The sequence below is a fragment of the Canis lupus genome, chromosome 25 (assembly GCF_011100685.1).
Source record: "Canis lupus familiaris isolate Mischka breed German Shepherd chromosome 25, alternate assembly UU_Cfam_GSD_1.0, whole genome shotgun sequence".
NCBI classification, from domain to species: domain Eukaryota; kingdom Metazoa; phylum Chordata; class Mammalia; order Carnivora; family Canidae; genus Canis; species Canis lupus.
The window spans coordinates 21,220,435-21,240,422 of record NC_049246.1 but is presented as its reverse complement, the minus strand read 5'-3'; the positions used below and the strand labels follow the sequence as shown (position 1 = coordinate 21,240,422).

Genomic DNA, 19,988 nt, shown 5'->3' with positions numbered 1-19,988 from the left:
TTGAGAGGATCATATGGTTCTTATTCTTTTATTACTGTGATGTATCATTTTGCAGATATTGAACCATCTCTAAGCCCCAGGAATAAATTGCACTTGATCATGATGAATAGTTCTTTTAAGGTACTATTGGATTCAATTAGCTAATATCTTGTTGAGAATTTTTGCAGCCATGTTAATCAGGGATATAGGTCTGTAATTCTCCTTTTTTGGTGGGATCTTTGTCTGGTTTTGAAATCAAGGTAATGCTGACCTTATAGAATGAGTCTGGAAGTTTTCCTTCCATGTCTATTTTTTATAACAGCTTCAGAAGAATAGGTGCTAATTCTTCTTTAAATGTTGGGTAAAATTCCTCTGGGAAGCCATCCAGCTCTGGACTTTTTTTTGCTGGGAGATTTTTGATTACTGATTCAATTTATTCACTGGTTATGAATCTGTTCAAATTTTCTATTTGTTCCTATTTCAGTTTTGATAATTTATATATTTCTAGGAATTTATCCATTTCTTCCAGATTGCCCAATTTGTTGGCATATAATTGTTCATAATATTCTCTTGTAATTGTCTGAATTTCAACAGTGTTGGTTGTGATCGCTTCTCTTTCATGATTTTATTTATTTGGGCCCTTTCTCTTTTCTTTTTGATAAGTCTGGCTGAGGATTTATCAATTTTGTTAATTCTTTCAAAGAAGCGGCTCCTAGTTTCATCTATATGTTCTGTTGGTTTTTTTTTTTTTTTTAATTTCTATGCCATTTATTTCTGCTCAGATCTTAATTATTTCCCTTTTCCTGCTAGTTTTAGGCTTTATTTACTGTTTTTTTTCCCAGCTCCTTTAGATATAAGGTTAGGCTGTTTGAGATTTTTCATGCTTCTTAAGGAAGGCCTGTATCACTATATACTTCCCTTCTAGGACTGCCTTTGCTGCATCACAAAGGTTTTGGACTGTCATGTTCTCATTTACATTTGATTCCATGTATTTTTTTTAATTTCTTCTTTAATCCTAATTAACCTATTCATTCTTTACTAGGATACTCTTTAACCTCCGTGTATTTGTGGTCTTTCCAAATTTTTTTCTTGTTGACTTAAAGTTTCATCACATTGTGATCTGAAAATATGCATGGTATGAACTCCATCTTTTTATACTGGTTGAGGTCTGATTTGTGACCTGGTATGTGATCTATTCTGGAGAATGTTCCATGTGTACTCGAAAATAATACATATTCTGCTGCTTTAGGATTCTGCTCTGAATATATCTATTCATCTTGTGCATCTGATCTGGGATATCATTTATAAGCCCTTATGTGTTTGTTGATCTTTTGCTTAGGTTATCTGTCCATTTTTGTGAGTGGGCTGTTAAAGTCCCCTACTATTATTGTATTATTATCCATGAGTTTCTTTAAATTTGTATTTATTTATATATTTGGCTGCTCCAAAGTAGGGGGCACAAATATTTATAATTGCTAGATTTTCTTGTTGGATAGACACCTTAATTATGACATAATGCACTTCCTCATCTCTTGTTACAGTCTTTGTTTTAAAATCTAGTTGGTCTAATATAAGGATAGATATTTCAGCTTTCTTTTGATGTCCATTAGCATGATAGGTGGTTCTCCACTCCCTCACTTTCAATCTAGAGGTATTTTGGAGTCTAAAATGAGTCTCTTGTAAGTGGCATATTGGTGGATCTTGTTTTGACCCAGGGATCCCTGTTTTGTTTTTATCAATGCTGATACCCTATATCTTTTTATTGGAGCATTGAGCCCATTTACATTTAAAATAATTATTGATAGATATGAATTTAGTGCCATTGTATTACCTGTAAAGTCACTGTTCCTATGGATTGTCTCTGTTCCTTTCCAGTCTGTTACTTTTGATCTCCCTTTGGACCCACTCAGGGGTCCTCTTTAAGATGTCTTGAAAAGCTGGTTCTATGTTCATGAACTCCTTTAGTTTTTGCTTGTATTGGAATCTCTATTTCTCTCCTCCTATTCTAAATGACAGCTTTGCTGAATATTGTAGTCTTGGCTGCATATTTTTCCCTTTCGGCACATTGAATATATCATACCACTCTCTTCTGGCTTACCATGTTTCTATGGACAGATCTGCTGCTAACCTTATGTGTCTAGCCTACAAGGCTAAGGACCTTTGGTCCCCAGCTGCCTTCAGAATTCTCTATTTTTGTATTGTGCAAGTTTCACTATGATATGTTTTGGTGGTGTTTTTGTTAATTTTGAGGGGAGTTCTCTGTGCCTCATGGACTTGAATGCTTGATTCCTTCTCCAGAGTAAAGAAGTTTTCAGCTTAATTTCTTCAAATAGAACTTCTGCCCCTTTTCCCCCATTCTTCTTCTTCTAGGATTCCTATGATATGGATATTATTGCACTTCGTGGAATTGCTGAGTTTCCTAAGTCTAGTTTCATGATCTAAAAGTTTGCTTTCCCTATTCTTTGCAGCTTCATTGTTTTCCATAATTTTACCTTCTATATCACCAATTCATTCCTCTGCTTCTTCCATCTTCATTATTTTTACATCTAGTCAATTTCACATCTCAGTCATACCACTTTATTTCAGCCTGACTAGTTTTTAGGTCTTTTATCTCTTTATCACCAGGGTTTTACTGCTGTCTTCTATGCTCTTTCAAGCCCAGCTAGTATTCTTATGACTGTTGTTCTAAATTCTTGTTCAGATATATTGCTTGTATCTGTCTTGAGCAAATCCCTGGTTATGATTTCTTCTTGACCTTTCTTTTGGGGAGAATTCCTCCATCTTGCCATTATGTCTAGTTTCTGTCTTTTGCATGTTATAAAAGCTTGTTTTGTTTCCCACTGCTGAAAATAATACTATATTAAGAAGGTGCTGCACTTGGTACTTTGGGAAGTATTTCTGCTGTATCCTGTGTGCACTCTGCCATTGTGTTTTAGATGTTCTTTCACACAAGTTAGTCCTCTGCAGAGTTCCTCCTTGCCTGCATTGGGGAGTGTTTGAACCTTTAACTAGGTGTGCTTTGACTTGTTGGTTAAGATAAGCCTGATTTTTAAAAAAGCCTGATCCAAGAAAGTGAAAAGGAAAAGGAACAAAAAAGCAAACAAGTAGACAAACAAAAAGTTTGATTCCAATGAAAAAGAAAGAAGGGCGGGGGGGTGGGGGGAGGAGGAAAAGGCCTAATCCAAAAGAGAGAAAAGGAAACAAACAAGCCAACAAATGAACAAAAAGCTATAAGCCTGATGCCAAAGAAAAAAATTTAATTAAAAATTAAAGAAATTAAAATTTAAAAAACCCTGGTCCTATCTCCCCCTGAACTGAAGCTGATGCTTTGGAGCACTCTATGATCAGTAGCCTTGATGCATGGGAAGGGCCTGTGTGTGTCTTCTGATGGAGAGGCCCATGGTGCTGGCTTACAGTATACCTGCCCTAATAAAGATGTCCCTGCTGGGTTCAGGGGGGCAAGGTTTGGTGTAAACGCCTCCAGCCTCTGCTGGAAGTGCTATGTTTCTCTCTGAAGTCCAAACATGCTGGTGGGTGGCATCACCCACCTTCTCATCCCCAGGTATGGGAACTCATGGCAGCTATTATTCAGGAGGCCCTCACAGAAAAGTGAACAATATACTCTTCTGTGTTCCAAGCTTTTGTCAGATCCCTGCTCTCAACCTGTCTGTGCCCAGCCTTTGGCATGCCCCACACCACAGTTCTCCTGTGTTTTATCTCTGGCCTGCGGTTAGGATTCTGAAAAACAAATCTTAATGTACCTGGCACTGCACAGATCCACTCCCATCCCCCAGAGGAGAGCCTCACAACACCGTGCCAACCATCTTTCTGTCCCAGAAAAGCAGTCACATGCTTGCTCAAGTGCACAGTCTATGTTGAAGCACAGCAAGAAGTTGCTACCAGCATGTGCTCTCCATGTACCTCTGTCCCCTGCTGTTTAATGGCTGCTCAATACCACTTGGTGGGTCTTTTATCCTTGGAAAAGCAAATACTCTCTTCCAAATGTATTCCAGGAAGGGGAACATTTTCCCCCTGTGTGACCCAGGGGATCCCCAAACTGGTGCCTTGGGCAAACCCTACATGCCACTCTCTCTCTCTCTCCCACTCTCTGCTTTTCTTTCTGACTTGCTCTGTGAAAAGTGTCCCACCCCTCCACAGCACCTCAACTTTTCTCTCTCCCTGTTCACATCTCTGAACCTTACATCTGCCACATTTTCTCCCTCCAATTATGAAGATTGTTTTCTTAATTCTCAGATTGATTTTCTAGTTGTTCAAAATGATTTGATGTAGATCTAGCTGTGTTTGAGGAATGAGGCAAGCCCAGGGTCCCCCTACTACTTCACTATCTTAACTTCTTCTCTCCTGATCCTTTTTTAACAGATCTTGATGCCACTGTACACAATAGGCTCACAGGCTGCACTCATATTTCTTTTAAAAAGAGTGCATTACAAATGCATTCATGTATTTTTAAATATTAAATATTGTATAGGAACAAGGACACAGCTATACCTTAGATAATTCTTTTCTTCTTGTTGACAATAGTTCATTAATAGACATACTATAAATACGGACGTTAGATATTTGATCTATAGGGATACTGGCATCTAGCTTATATTTCTATAATGTACCCATTAATAAATATATCAGAGACAACTTGTAAAATGTTTTGGTGAAGTCAAAACCTTAAGTGTACATATTTTGTTCTGATCTATCAGCGTAGGTGTCATGTCAAAGAAAATCATGAAGTAAGTGCATCAATTGGTATTCACAAACCTACAAGCAATTACCATTTTCTCTCTAGGGGAGTTTGGATTATAATTAGCAGGATACTAAATACCTGAAATGAAGTTGGGAGGTGGCATTTAGGAATGAAAAAGAAAAGGAAGAAGAAAAAAATAGAAGTAATGGAAAGTAACCTCATATACTTTACCATTTTACTACAATAGTCCCATTTACCTGCCCACTTCCATATGGACAAGCAGAATCCTATGCAAAAAGAGAGTCGTGTCCTGAAATAACAGCATCCAAAACTTAGTAAGAATATTTAAGTTTTTCAGGAATTGATCATTTGTATGAATTGTGATTATAAATTTTAACAAGGCTAGTGTCAACATAAAAGTTTTGTCAGCTTCACCATTTCACATACACACACATTCAAATAGTGTTCTTATCTCTAAATGCAAATAATAAAAAAGCTGGAGCTAATCTTTTGAGAACTTTAATCAAATAACATGATATCTTTTTAGTAATAGAGCAACATTCATGTAGTAAAAGTAATAAAGCCTTCAGTTGGGGAGTTTATCTTTCCCTGTTTAAAACCTAAGCCAATAAAAATGAAATAATAAAGAAACAAACTTTTAACGGCTATAGATAATGACACTCCTGCTAAGATACCAGTTTAGTATCCTGCAGTTTAAACAGCTGCCATTTGTCAGATAATTGCTTATGTTATTTCCCATCTTTGCATTAAAGCAGAATGCTATATTTGCATTTTTGACCCGCTTTGTGTTTGTAAGCAAAGTTGTCATATAAGAATCATTGAAATACCCTACCTAATTATCTTCATTAGTTGGAAGGCTGGAAAAGAAGTCCAAAGAAAACTCAACATCATAAAAAGAGATTTACTGCATTTATAACCCATTTTTCTCTTACCTTTTGAAAAAATAACTCATCTACTCCAATGCACAGGAGGATAATTAACTCCATGCTCCATTCTCATCTCAAGATCCTGTATTCATTTTCAGTTTGCAGGCCTAATTACTCTGTCCCAAATAATTTTCATTATTATACCTTTTTAAAACATCTTTTGCCCTAGACTTAAGCCCAGTGGAAATTCCTTAAGTGTTCACTCCATGTGGGGCACCTGGGTAACTCAGTCAGTTAAGCATCTGATTCTTGATTTCAGCTCAGGTCATGATCTCAGGGACATGAAATGGAGGTCCAAATTGGGCTCCATGCTGAGTGTGTGGAGCCTGCTTAAGATTCTCTCCCTCTGCCCCTCCTCCCCTCTGCTTGCACACACTCTGTCCCCCCACCCAAAAAAAAATACACTCCATGCACCCAGAACTCAAGAAAAGACTATATACTTTCTGGCTGAATTTTCAAAGTTCCAGTCGCTGAGAATGAATATATAGCACTGTGGCCAATTTCACATTATACTGGATGCTCACTTGGCTATAGTTCTATGTGGCCATCCTTCAGTATGATTCTAAGCCCACCCTACATCAAAGAATAAGTGTCCTGGACAAGTTAAATAAGTAAGGAGGACTTTATTTAAGACTATTGCAATTGGGATCAAGACCAATACAGTAAAAAAGAGAGACTGAGCTCAATTCTACAAAATCAAAAATGGGGATTTTTAAGCCTGGGTAAGCTAGTGGGAAGGTACTAGAGGATATGAGGAAGGGGAGAGGAAAGGTTAGTGAGTATGATTAGACCATGTATGTTTGCTAATTGGCACTTATTGAAGTAAGGATCCTACCCTCCCATAGACTCTGGGAGATAGAGACTAGGAGTACAATCTTTCTTGATTATATTTCAAAAGAATGACTCTCCAGGCTTTTACAAAGACATTCCTGGACTGTAAAACTGGCAAGAGACTTTTAAAAATATTTATGTCTCAAAAGAGCAGAGAAAAAATTTATGATTGCAAGTTTTCTAAAGTAAATGCTCTAAGAAAAGAGAAATCAGGGTCCCAGAATCAAGAAGAAACCTAAGGTCTCATGAAGCTGAGGGAAAAACTAGGCCACCATGGTCTTCTATCACAATTAGATGTTCAGAGCTGATCTGTTGTGGAGTTAATCTAAAAATCAAGGAGTAATGAGCAATAAGGCAAAAAGATAAGCAAGAGCAGAAAGCTACCATCTACTCTCAGCCAGCTTACCCACACACCTGGCCAGCTTTACAGAAACACAACTAAGATCACTTCTTCATGGAAATCAGGGCTTTTTTTCTCAACAGTTTCTAATTTAATGACCATTATACAGAATCATTAAATTAAAAAATGACAGCATATAATTGATTATATAGTTTCTCTTACCCCCTACTAAAACCACATCTTCTTCACAGGCAGAAGAAAAGAACTAAAAAATTTTCCTAGCAGTTACTATAGTTTTATAAAACTCATGCAAAAAAACAAACATGCCAATATCTGGCTTTTCCAGAAGGAAATGGTCAATACTACTAGATGCTGCCACCTGGGTGTCTGATGCTACTCTAAAGACACATCACAACCCATAAAGCCATGAGTAACACAGCAGAAAGCTATATAAAAAGGTAATATTCAGAAGACGAGTTCTCAGTTCTGCTTCAACTCACTCATGTACCAAGCTAATTACCGTTTTTAGCCCTTGTTTTGTGGCCTGCCCCTCCAGCTAGGCAACTCATGTTATGGGACGCTCAGCTGTCTACTCATCTGATTCACTCATGGTTTATGATGGGTCCAGTGTTTTCTTGAGACACCAGCTCCCTGGAAGTATCAGGCTGTTTGATAACTGAGCCATTCCACTGCCGGAATCCTTTCATTCTTCTTCATTTGGCCAACAAGGACTCACTCTTCCAAAATTAAAGCTCAAATCCCGACATTTTCAAAGAGCTTTCCCTGGACTTCCTTTCTGAATAAATGCCCCTCCTCTCTGATCCTCCAGCACTCACATGCTTCTATGGTAGCACCTGTCTTATTGGACTCTAATTATAAGTTCATTCATCTGTTTCTCCCTCCAGACTCTCTTCTCATGGGAAAATTAAGGCAGTTTATTCATTTATCCTTGATCCCATAAAGGCACTCAAACACCTGTTGAATTAATTGAAAATGTATTTTAAACACCTTCATATGCATGACTTCACAACAGCCCTAACTAGGTGTAAGTCAATACCCTAGGGTCTTCCTCCTTCCTAGCTCAGAACATAGTGTGTTAGACCAGTTTTTAGAGCCTATTATACTTTTCTCTTTTCAAGAGAGTATATAGTTAGTACCTCCTTAAACATTAAAAAAGTAATAGTGCTATAGTTAATATGTTCTGTAGAACTAAGTCCCACATCATTTAAAGTTATCTTTCCTTTCAGAACAAATATTTTTAAATACATATTTTTGAACAATTAGGACTTATAACTAATAACCATTACAGCAAATAAAAAGACAAAATTAGCAAACTATCAAATACAATAGTTTAATTTTTTTAAAAAATCAACCTGGGTATCTTTTTCCCTCAATTTGATTTAAGGATTTGAAGCTAGCATTTACTCTATTTAAAGCACTACAGACTTCATCTACTCAGGAAAGGTTTCCTAACACACTGATATTCATTCCATATCTTTTTTTCTACTGTAGTTAGTCTTTTATGGAAAAAGGAAAGAACAAAGAAATAAGGAGTTAGTTTCTTATGTCTTTTAAAGTAAAGTACATTTTATAGAATCTAAAAATTAGAGGAAATCTTATAAGATGACTTATCCAAGTCAATCTCATCTAGTTGAGAGGTGATCATCCAGGTTCTGTTCAAACATTTCCAGTAATGACTGCGCTTTCCTTTAGGAGACCCTGCTACCTGGTGCTGCACATTACTGATGCTTTGAAAGGTACCAGTATTGAACTGAAGATAGCCTGCATTGACTTTCAGTTTGAACTGAATGTATGAACTCATCCATCATACTCCAATTCAGTCCTCCTTTTCCAGCTCAATTTTCTACACAACACGGATTCCAGATGTCTCTTCATTTTGTCAGTCTTTTCCTGGACATCCCCAATCTTTGTTTTGTTGTTGGGGATGGTTGGTTAAAATCAGTTTTTAAACTAGTTCCAATAACAAAATCTTTTCTTACACAAGTGTCAAGTTAAAAGTTTTTTAATCCTCATTTATACATTGACAGGTTTTCAGATTAAGTGTGCAGGGGGGTTAATATATAGTAGTATCTAGTTAAATTCAGGGATTTAATTAAAATAAGTAACAAACTGATGGTTGCCAAAGGGAAGTAGGTTAGAGAAGGGCAAAATGGGTGAATAGGAGTGGAAGATACAGGCTTACAGTTATGGAATGAGTAAGTCATGGAAATAAAAGGTACAGCATAGGTTATATAGCCAATGATAGTGTGATAGCATTGTAGTGACAGATTGTAGCTATATTTGTGGTGAGTGTAACATAACACATAGAGATGTTAAATCACTTTGTTGTACACCAGCAACTAATGAAACATTGTATGTCAACTATACTTCAATTTAAAAAAAGAAATCAACTGAAAAAAAGTAATTAATTAATTAATTAAAAATGAGTAACTCAATATGCAAGTGATTTTTACCTCAGGATATATTTCTTTGCTTTTTCTCTGCTATCATTTTTCAGCTTATTCTCAATTTTTAAAAAATCTTAATTTCAAAATGAAATTCGCCCATTGTTCAATAGTAAGCTATTTATTTTGTCAGGCACTCAGGAATCTGATCCATGAACATGCTTTTAGAAACATGTCAACCCTGCTGAGATTAAATTACTTTTTTTCTTCCTCTCTCTTCCTTCCTTGTCTTTTCTTGCTGAGTTTTCTTTAAAAATTAAAGCAATTAATAAGTTTTGAGTATGTCTACTATCACTAGACAGCTTCTGGTAATTAGCAAGCAGGTTTAAAGTTTCCTCTCTGAAGGTTAATAGCCCCAACTGACAATTCTTTCATTCAACAAACATCTATTGACAATGCACTGAGAACAAGAAAACCAATCTCTGCAATCTTTTCGCTTATCAAGGGCTCTGCTAGAGATTTGACCAGAGCATCATGGAGGTAAAGAGCAGAGGTCTGAGAATTAACCAAGCAATCCAGAAGACTGCCTGGAGCCAGTTGATACTGAAAAGTTTTAAGGATATGAGAGAGAAAGACATGGGAAAGGCATGTTCTGGAGTAGACAGAGTGCCTTTATGTTCTACCTCCCTGAGGAAGGGGCATGACTTTGAATTTAAGCAGGTCACCTTCGGTCTAGCTCACACATTTTCCAAATCAATGACTCTACCTATTGTCTATCAGATATTAAGAGCACAGAAATTTATCAGGAACCCTTTACTATAGCAGAGGATCTGGACATTCATCAGAGAAAAATACTATAATACCCACAACATTGATAAATAAATAGCTTCTAAGAAAACTGACATTTTAAAAATAGGTATTAATGAAGCATTTACTACTTGTTGTTCTGGCTATCATGATAACATGGTGTCTATGTCATATATTGTTAAATCAACAGAAAGGAAGATACATAGACTTTAATATCTTACCTTTCTGCAGCATAATGTTATAAGAGTTAAGAATTAATGGTATATCCTTCCTTTTATAGAAAATCAAATAAGAAAAATGTTAATTTGAACAATGTGTCTTTAAAACATGATCACTGAACACTCACCTACTGCACAATTCATTGATTTGCCCAAGAACATATGTTCAAAAATGTATATATTCTACACACAAATATATGTAGACAAATATATCTATAACATATATTCTACACACAAATCTGAGTATTTTATATTACCAGGTAAAAAGAAATATATAGCCCATTATGCTTCTTTCCCTATATCTATCATAGCTAACTGCAGTACCCAACTTCAGGAAGTGCAGGTTGAAATTTAATACTTTATTAATTTTAATACATTTGCTGCTTTCATTTTTATTATTATGTAGTTTTATGTGGAAATAACTCAACATGAGATCTACCCTCTTAACAAAATTTTAAGCATACAATATATTATTTGTTGATTATAGGAACAATGATATAAACAGATCTCTAAAGCTTGGCAGATCTTACTTGCCTATAATCTTATGCCTGTTGCTTAGTAACTCCTTATTCCTCCCTCCTCCCTAGCACCTGGCAACCAACTTTCCACTCTTTGATTCTATGAATTTTTTTTAAGATTTTTAAAAATTTATTTATTCATAAGAGACACAGAGAGAGAGGCAGGCAGAGACATAGGCAGAGGGAGAAGCAGGCTCCATGTAGGGAGCCTGATGTAGGTAGGACTCAATCCCAGGACCGTGGGATCACTCCCTGAGCCGAAGGCAGATGCTCAACCACTGAGCCACCCAGGCATCCCTGATTCTATGAATTTGACTATTTTAGATACTCATGAAGTGGGATCATGAAATATTTACCTTTCTATGATTGACTTATTTAACTTAGCATAATATTTACAAGATTCATCCATGTTGTATATTGCAAAATAAGTTTTACAGAAGCTTTTAATGAGAGAATATCATACATTTTTAAAAGTACACAAATCATTTATGTGAAGCTTGATTAATTATACAAAGTGATCACAAAGTAAACAAAGTAACAGCCACACAGCCCAAGCAGTGAAATCTGACCAGCAACTCAGAAGTCCCCTATAGGCTCCCTCCAAGTCTCAATCACTGCCATCTATTACAATAAAGTTAACTATCATAAAAAAGAATTATAATATAGTATTCTCTCCTTCCTTTCTCTTCACCCCTTCTCAACAGTCACTCACTGTGGTAAAAATTCTAGGATGCTTTAATGAAGAGGATGACTTCAAATAGAAATTTCAATGCTTTGAGGAAGTAATTTAAGATATTGTTTGAATTATTTAATTTTTTGTGTAATTGCTCTTTAACCTTTAATATTGTGTCTCAGTTTCTTTTCTTCATTTACTTTTTGTATTTTTTTGTAAGTTTTTTTATTGGAGTTCAATTTGTCAACCTATAGCATAACACCCAGTGCTCATCCCGTCAAGTGCCCACCTCACTGCCCATCACTCAGTGACCCCATCCCCCCGCCCACCTCCCTTTCCACTACCCTTTGTTCGTTTCCCAGAGTTAAGAGTCTCTCATGTTTTCTCACCCTCTCTGATTTTTCCCACTCATTCTCTCTCCTTTCCCCTATAATCCCTTTCAATATTTTTTATATTCCCCATATGAGTGAAACCGTATAATGATTGTCCTTCTCCGAATGACTTAACTTCACTCGGCATAATACTCTCCAGTTCCAACCACGTTGAAACAAATGGTGGGTATTCGTCATTTCTAATGGCTGAGTAATATTCCATTGTATACATAAACCACATCTTCTTTATCCATTCATCTTTCGATGGACACCGAGGCTCCTTCCACAGTTTGGCTATTGTGGACATTGCTGCTATAAACATTGGGGTGCAGGTGTCCTGGCCTTTCATTGCATCTGTATCTTTGGGGTAAATCCCCAGCACTGCAATTGCTGGGTCCTAGGGTAGCTCTATTTTTAACTCTTTGAGGAACCTCCACACAGTTTTCCAGAGTGGCTGCACAAGTTCACATTCCCACCAACCATGCAAGAGATCTCCACTTCCTCTCCAACATTTGTTGTTTCCTGTCTTGTTAATTTTCACCATTCTCACTCGTGTGAAGTGATATCTCAACTGCAGGAAGGTACAGTTTTTACAGAGGCAGAGAGGTTCAGTGACTTGCCAAAAGTCTCATGTTAAGAGGTAGAGTAACCAAGATTTAACTGAGACTTCAGAATCTGTGTTAACTGCTAAGCTATCATATCTCTTGGGAGTTTTTACTAATTATCACATATTCCCTAATAGTTTCTTAAAATATTTCCGTGTGTGTGTGTGTGTGTGTGTGTGTAAAACATAACATACATGTTTTATGTTTGCAAACATACTAACAGTTTTGCAGATTACTGACCCAAATTTTAATTCTGAAGTTTTAGAAGTATCAATTAGACAAGTTTCAGAAATGTAAACTATGTAATATGACCAGTAATGGGAAAGCCTCAGAATATTTCCCAGAAATCTGCCACACTACATGGAATTTTGTTACTGGAGACCAGTTTCTATGGAAGAGTGAGCAAATTTTTTTAACATGTAAGTATCTTAATACATTATTCATTCATTTAACAAATACTTGTTAACAAATATTTATCAAGTACTGTACTGGGCACATCAGTGAATAAAAATTTTACCTTCATGTAGCTTTTTGGTAGAGAGAGAAAAAAATTAGAAAAATATGATGAACAATAAGTAAATTATATGGAATTTGAGATGATATGTGCTTTAGGAGAAAAAATAGAGCAGAATAAGGAGGATTTGGAATAATTGAATCAGGTGGGATAGGAAATAGATCACAATCTTCAATACTGTGGTCAAGGCAGGCCTCACTGAGAGGCAAAGCTTGAACAAAGACTTGACAGAGGTGAGGAGGTTCATCAAGGAGGTATTGGGGAAGAAGGAGAGGTAGACACCGGTTCAAACAAAGGTGCCAGCCAGACTGAAGGCCTTGAGGACAAAGAATGCCTAGTAGCCTAGTGTGTCTACAGAAAAAACAAGTATTTGCCTGGAAATCATGAGAGAAGAAAAGTCATAAGAGATCTGATCAGATGAGAAAGGGGATAAAGGCTGATCATACAGGACCTTGAAGACCACGGTATGAATCTTAGCTTATACTCTAAGTGAATTGGGGAGTCTCTACAGGGTTTTGAGTTATGTGAGCCAACATTTTAAAAAGACCATTTTCTGAAATCTGTGTTGAGAATAGTCACAGATGGATGAAAATTGAAGTAGAAGACCCTGTTGGGATGTTTATTGCCTAATCCAAATATCTAGGTAAGAAATTACTTTAAAAAAAATTTTAATGATATGATAGCTAGAAGTAGAAAATAAATCAGATTCTGGATATAGAATGAAGTTTTAGATCTGAAAATTATCTAATGATTGAAAGCATGGTGGGACAAAAAGAGGTGTTAAAGAGGTACCGAAGGTTTTTGGACAGAGTGATTAGAAGAATAGAGTTCCTATCAAGTAAGATAGTAAATGGCTGCTCGTTAAATAAGTTTGGATGGAAGGAAAGTTCAGAGGTTAAGTTTGGGCATGAGGAGACTAAAGTAATTAGTCATCCAAGTAAAAGTTTCAGTAGAAACACCGAGTATGCACATCTAGAGTTTGGCAGAGAAGTCTAGGTTGGATATACACATTTGTTGTTAAATATTGATCATTTCTATATGTGTAAAGGCAAAGTAATCAGGAAAGAAAATATTTCCCCAATGGGTGTCATAGTAATATTGGTGATTTCAGTATAGTTTTGGGTATAGCAGGGGAGGAAGTTAAGAAAAGCAGTATAATTTTAGCCTATTCAAGGACCGTTGAGGCCCATCTGAGGGCAAAGTACCTTCACATACTTTTATCTCAACACCAAAAGTCACACATTATTGCCATTATTGTTTTTCTATGACGGAGGTCAAAAGGTACAAAGACATGAGATGGCATGGCAAAGGTTGCATGTAAGAGATCTAGCCGGGACTTGCAACTGGTTATTCATATTTCTCTCCAGTATGATTTCCTGCTTCCATTCAAGCACCAGGAAACAAGAAGGCAAAATGCAGATGTTCTAGAAGAGACAAAAAAAAAAGAAAGAAAGAAAGAAAGAAAGAAAGAAAGAAAGAAAGAAAGAAAGAAAGAAAGAAAGAAATGAAAGGATGCCTTGGCCAAATGTACATTTCTCAGTAACTTGCCTAGCATCAACCTCTATACACTAGGAGACATCATTAAATTAGGGTATGAAGTCTCCTTTCTCTGTGGACTTACCAGAAAGATACCTGCCTAAATCAGTTCAGGCCAAACTTAAATACAGGTGAGAAAATTGTCTAAATAACTTATAGAAGTTGTTTCTCATCATTAAAACTTACTGTATAGCTTCCTTAATTTATATTTACAACCAGAACACTGCCAAGTTTCTTTTTAATTCTTTTGTTTATGTTAACCATTTTTATTCAATTTACTTAAGGTAAAAAAAATAGCTCACCCTTTTATCTTATACCCCACCCCTTGACACCTTTGGCAACAACCAATTTGTTTTCTATAGTTTAAAGATTTTTTTTATTTCACATTAAAAATCTAGATAAGAAAAACCATATGCTAGTTGTCTTTCTTTAACTTATTTCACTTAGCATAAAGCCCTTGAGGTCCATCCATTTTGTTACAAATGGCAAGATTTCATTCTTTTTTATAGTTGAACAATATTCCATTATATCTATACCCCAATTTATTTGTCCATTCACTCATCGATGGGCATTTTGATATTGCTTTCACATCTTGACTATTGTAAATAATGCTGCAATGAACATAGGTACATATATCTTTTTGAGTAAGTGTTTTCATTTTCTTCAGATAAATTGAAGTAGAATTGCTGGATCACATGATAGTTCTATCTTTAATTTTTTGAGAAAACTCTATACTGTTTTCCATATTGACTATACCATTTTGCATTTTCACCAACAATGTACAAGGGTTTCCTTTATTCCATATCCTTGCCAGCACTTGTTATTTCTTCTCTTTTCAACCATAGCCATTCTAACAGGTATGAGGTAAAATCTCATTGTAGTTTTGATTTGCATTTCCCTAATGATTAATGATGTTGAACATCTTTCCATGTACCTGTTGGCATCTGTATGTCTCCTTTGGGAAAATGTCTATGCAGATCTTTGCTCATTTTTAAATCAGATTATTTGTTTTCTTGTTGTTGTTGAGTTGTAGGCATTTTTTATATTTTGGATGTTAGCACCTTATCATATATATGATTTGCAAATATTTTCTCCCATTCAGTAGGTTGCCTTTTCATTTTTTTGATGGTTTTCTTTGCTGTGCAGAAGTTTTTAACTTGATGTGGGCCCCCTTGTTCATTTTTGGTTTTGCTGCTTTTGCTTTTCAGTGATTCAAAAAAAAATATTGCCAGGACCTCTGTGAAAGGGCTTATTCCATGTTTTCTTCTAAGAGTTTTATGGCTTCAGGTCTTATATTCAAGTCTTTAATCCATTTTGAGATATGTTTTGTGTGTGGTGTAAGATAGTGGTTCAATTTCATTCTTTTGCATGTGGCTGTCCAATTTTCCCAATATAATTCATTGGAGAGACTATCCTGTCCCCATTGTATATTCTTGGCTTCATTGTCATAAATTAGGAGACCATTTATGCAACAATTACAGGTGGGAAATAGAGGTAGGAAAATGTCCAGATAATTTATAGAAGTTGTTTCTCATCTATAAACCAGTGGAAACCTGTATAGCTTCCTTAATTTGTATTTCCAACCAGAAAACTGCCAAGTTTTTATATTCTTTATGTAATCATTTATTTAAAAAAATAATGCCAATGGGAAAATCATTTTGCTTGGATAATGTATGATTTATTAATTTCAATGGAACATACACTATAGATTCTTTCACATTCCTATATATTTTCATACAAAGCCAATTCAAAGTATATACTAAGAATGAAATATACTTTAAGAATAATTTTATATGTCATATTTCCATATACTGCTTTCTGTGAATCAGTTTTTACTGAACATAATTTTTTGGTACATTATAGCCTTTGAGCTTTCATTTATATTATCCAATGCACCAAGAGGAAAAAGAAATATTTTCATTTTAAGGAAAAATAGCAAGTTAAGACTTACTAGAGAGCACCCTGATTTTCTATATAATAATATGACTGAAGGGAAACAATATTCAAAACAAGAAAAAATTTTGTTAAATTATGAAATTGTCTTGCTTAATATTTCTATTGTCAAGTAAACTTGTTTGTTTGTACACATGACAAAATTAAAACCATTAGTATCTGTGAACTTATTATGTTTAACTTCACCACTAGATTTAATTTAAATATATTTTTCAAGTTGATAGCAGAGGACTCATTCGATACCTTCAAGTGCTAACTTATGCAAACCAAGCATAAATGAACAAATCACTTTCCTGCCCATAGAAATATAAGCTGAACACTGAGCTATTATTTCTGTTTTTCATTACCAAGGCTATCAGCTGGTATTCAAACAGTAACATATGCCACAAGAAACTTATTACTGAAAGTGATTGCAAAACAGAGAAAATAAACTACAAAAGAATATGGTTAAGACATAGGAAAGAAAATAATTTCTGCAAAATGGTGTATAACAGAATTCAGATCCACAAGGCTACCATAGAGATGTTCCTATCTGCTTGAGACTGACCCCAAGGTTTCCTAAAATTCACATTTAGTCCTTTGCTATTGGGTTCAGCAAGTCACTGAAGGCTGTGATAGGAGAGGAAAAAACTTTAAGAAATAGAAAAAAGCATCAGATAAAATAGAGAAATTATGAATTCAGACGAGGAGGCTATTATTGCAGAGAATTCAGTATAAAGTCATAGAACCAGAAGGAATTTTGGTAGTTCCCTCAGAAAGGACTATACTTTCACTAAAAACTCAGAATTTCATAAAAAGCTCTTCAGGGGCTTCTCTAGCAATACTTATTAGTGGTTAAATGTCTTCCTTTCAGTTAAAACCAATGAAATTCTTAGAGAATCTTTAAAGAAAAAGTGTTCCCAAATAAACTATTTTCTTCCATGACCTTTGGTATAAACCAACACAGACTCTGCAAATGGCAAGTAGTCAATAAATGTTTGTTAAATGGCTAAATGAATTAATTCATTTGCACCAATAATAAGCAAAATTGGTATCAGTTTTGGAAGAGTAGATATACTAAAAGTTACAAGTTTACTAAATGAAAGAAAAAATTTAACAGGTACCATTACAACTCAAGAAGAAGAAATTATAAAAACAAACATACCAAAAATGGACATTTTTATTCTAACAGAGATGTTAGCAATAGCTATATTGTTATTCAATGTTTTTTTCTGATTTAAATGGTAATATATAATACTTTCATAAGTCAATTAACTTGAACTTATGTTTTCTAAATTTTAAGACAATAGTTAATATTGTCAACTTATTTGTGTACTTCTAAGACCTTCCACAACTTTAGTTTTATTGTACTATCCTTGAGTCAAAATATTATAAAAACATTATATTTTCTACTTCTATATAAAACTGTTATCATTGCAAATCAGGGGTCTTGTGTTTAAAACTATGAATCTTTATACATGCGTACATAGCAAGAAATTTCTAAATGAACTTATTTAAGAGAATTTTTGTAAACATAAAAAACATTATTAAGAAGACCTGATAATTTTCAAAGAAACACTCATTTATCCTCAAAAATAAGTGCATTTATTCAGAAAATGCACCTGAGCACTCTCCACGAATCAGATCTATGCTAGACATGTAAGATGAAAAGTCATAGTTAACGTCAAAGTTTCCCAAACTTTTCTTACTTCATGGCTTTATGGCAGCCTTAGTGACCATATCATTTTTTCCCACAGCATTGCTAAGCCAAAATTAATAGAACAGGTCCCTTCATTAAGTAGTTAGGTCCAAATAACCTAAAAAATATTCATGTCTATAACAGGTTCTCAGTTTTAAAAATCAATATGTATAAAGTGAAAGAAAATAATATCTATTTCATTTTTAAATAAGCACAATTACTTACACAAGTCTGTTGGGTCCTACACTGCTTCTCACACCTTCTCAAACTTAATGTCTTCAAACAACTTCTCAAGCCGTAGAATCAAACCTTGGACACCACTACCTTCATTTCCTGCTCCACGCTGATTTTCAAGTGGTACTTTTTTTTAATTCAATTTGCCAACATTATAGTATAACACCCAGTGCTCATCCCATCAAGCGTGCTACTTGTTCTTATCACTGAAAGTACAGAAAGCCCAGCTTCACAGAGATATGACATCATCAAAAGAAATGTAGCTTTATTATTGAAATTGTGAAGAATCTTGAGCTAGTAGTTCACAGTGTCTGACAAATGTCATGTGTTTCCCTCAAAAATTTAAAATGCCCTAAAGTGGTCCTATGAATTCAGTGTGGTGCCACAATTTAGGAACTGTGGGTCTAGGCTAATAAGTAGTTCAGTGTGTTCAGAGCCAGATAAAACACACAAAAAGCATAATGACAATCCAATAAAGGATGTATTATATTACAAGAAAATAGTAGTTATAAGGGAAATGTGGAAAGTTGAACTATATTTTATAAAATATTGGATAAATGGCATATTAAAGCCATCTGCCTTTTCCTTATTAGTTCAAGAGGTTTTTTGGAAAAGGGAACAAATGAAAAATCAATTGGAGGTAAGAAAGGAATGGGTTCTAAAAGGAGGACAAAAATATAGATGATCATCTGGTCATTCAATAATATCTAAGCACCCCTGTAAGGCCAGCAGACATTAAATGTCACAGGAAGATAAAAGGTAAGCATTCAACTGTAAATGTACTTCACCTCTTAAAATCCCTTACGTGTCCCTTGCGTACAGTGATTTTGTGGTGGCACTGAAGCTAGAATGGTATCTGGCATTTAATAGGTACATTATAAATGATTGTATGTTCATTAGAAAAGATAGAACACATGAGAATAATTTAAGAAGTCACTGTTCAAGATATCAACAAATTATTTACAGTTAGTATGCTTTCAAAAGAGGAAGCATACAGTAAGATGCCTGACATATTCAGTTGAGGACAGAAGATCAAAAGCTTTGCAGTTGAAAGAAATAAAATGAGTTCATCCAATAAAAATTTAGCACAAATATTTTGAATGGAAATCCTACAGGGTGATTTTGTTTTAAGCACAGTATAATCCTTAAGAGATCAGAATCCTATCTACATTACCTACATTGACAAAGATGGGAACAATTTCATGTGCCAAGTCACCTACAATGAGGTGAGTATATATCTGAAAGAAGGGGACATTAGTTTTCATGGTAAATCCTACTTGAGTTACAATTCCATACAACAGTGAATATACTGGCAGTGATTTGCTCAAATGTGTCTCTCCATCTATTCATAGCATTTGAGGTCACTTACTTAGTAATGGTTCTGTCTAGAAGAAAAAGTCTACACTCTTAGGTTCAGTGATGGGAGAAGAGCTTGGAAACTATATTGACAAAAGGCAGATTTGCATGAAAAAAGATAAACTAAATTATATACACAAAGAGTTCACAAATGTAACCCAAAATGGTGTTTAGATTTGAGGCTTATATGCCATCTTAATAGAGAAAGGGTGAAGGAGAAAGGCACTTAAAGAAAGATGAAGAAAAAAAAAGATGAAGGACTTTTTGGAAAGATAAATGGGCTCTTAGGAGGCGAAGAGATGAGAGGTATGACAAGAGTCTGCT

General features: G+C 35.1%; 1 long non-coding RNA gene across 1 annotated transcript in view; it reads right to left on the bottom strand.

Moving 5' to 3' along the window:
- LOC111092345 overlaps nt 1–18,660 on the bottom strand; it is a 93,531-nt gene extending 74,871 nt beyond the window's left edge. Inside the window, exon 1 of the long non-coding RNA XR_005378210.1 lies at nt 18,300–18,660. This is a non-coding gene — a long non-coding RNA (uncharacterized LOC111092345). The remainder of the gene's footprint in view (nt 1–18,299) is intronic.
- Between the last annotated feature and the right edge of the window lie 1,328 nt (nt 18,661–19,988).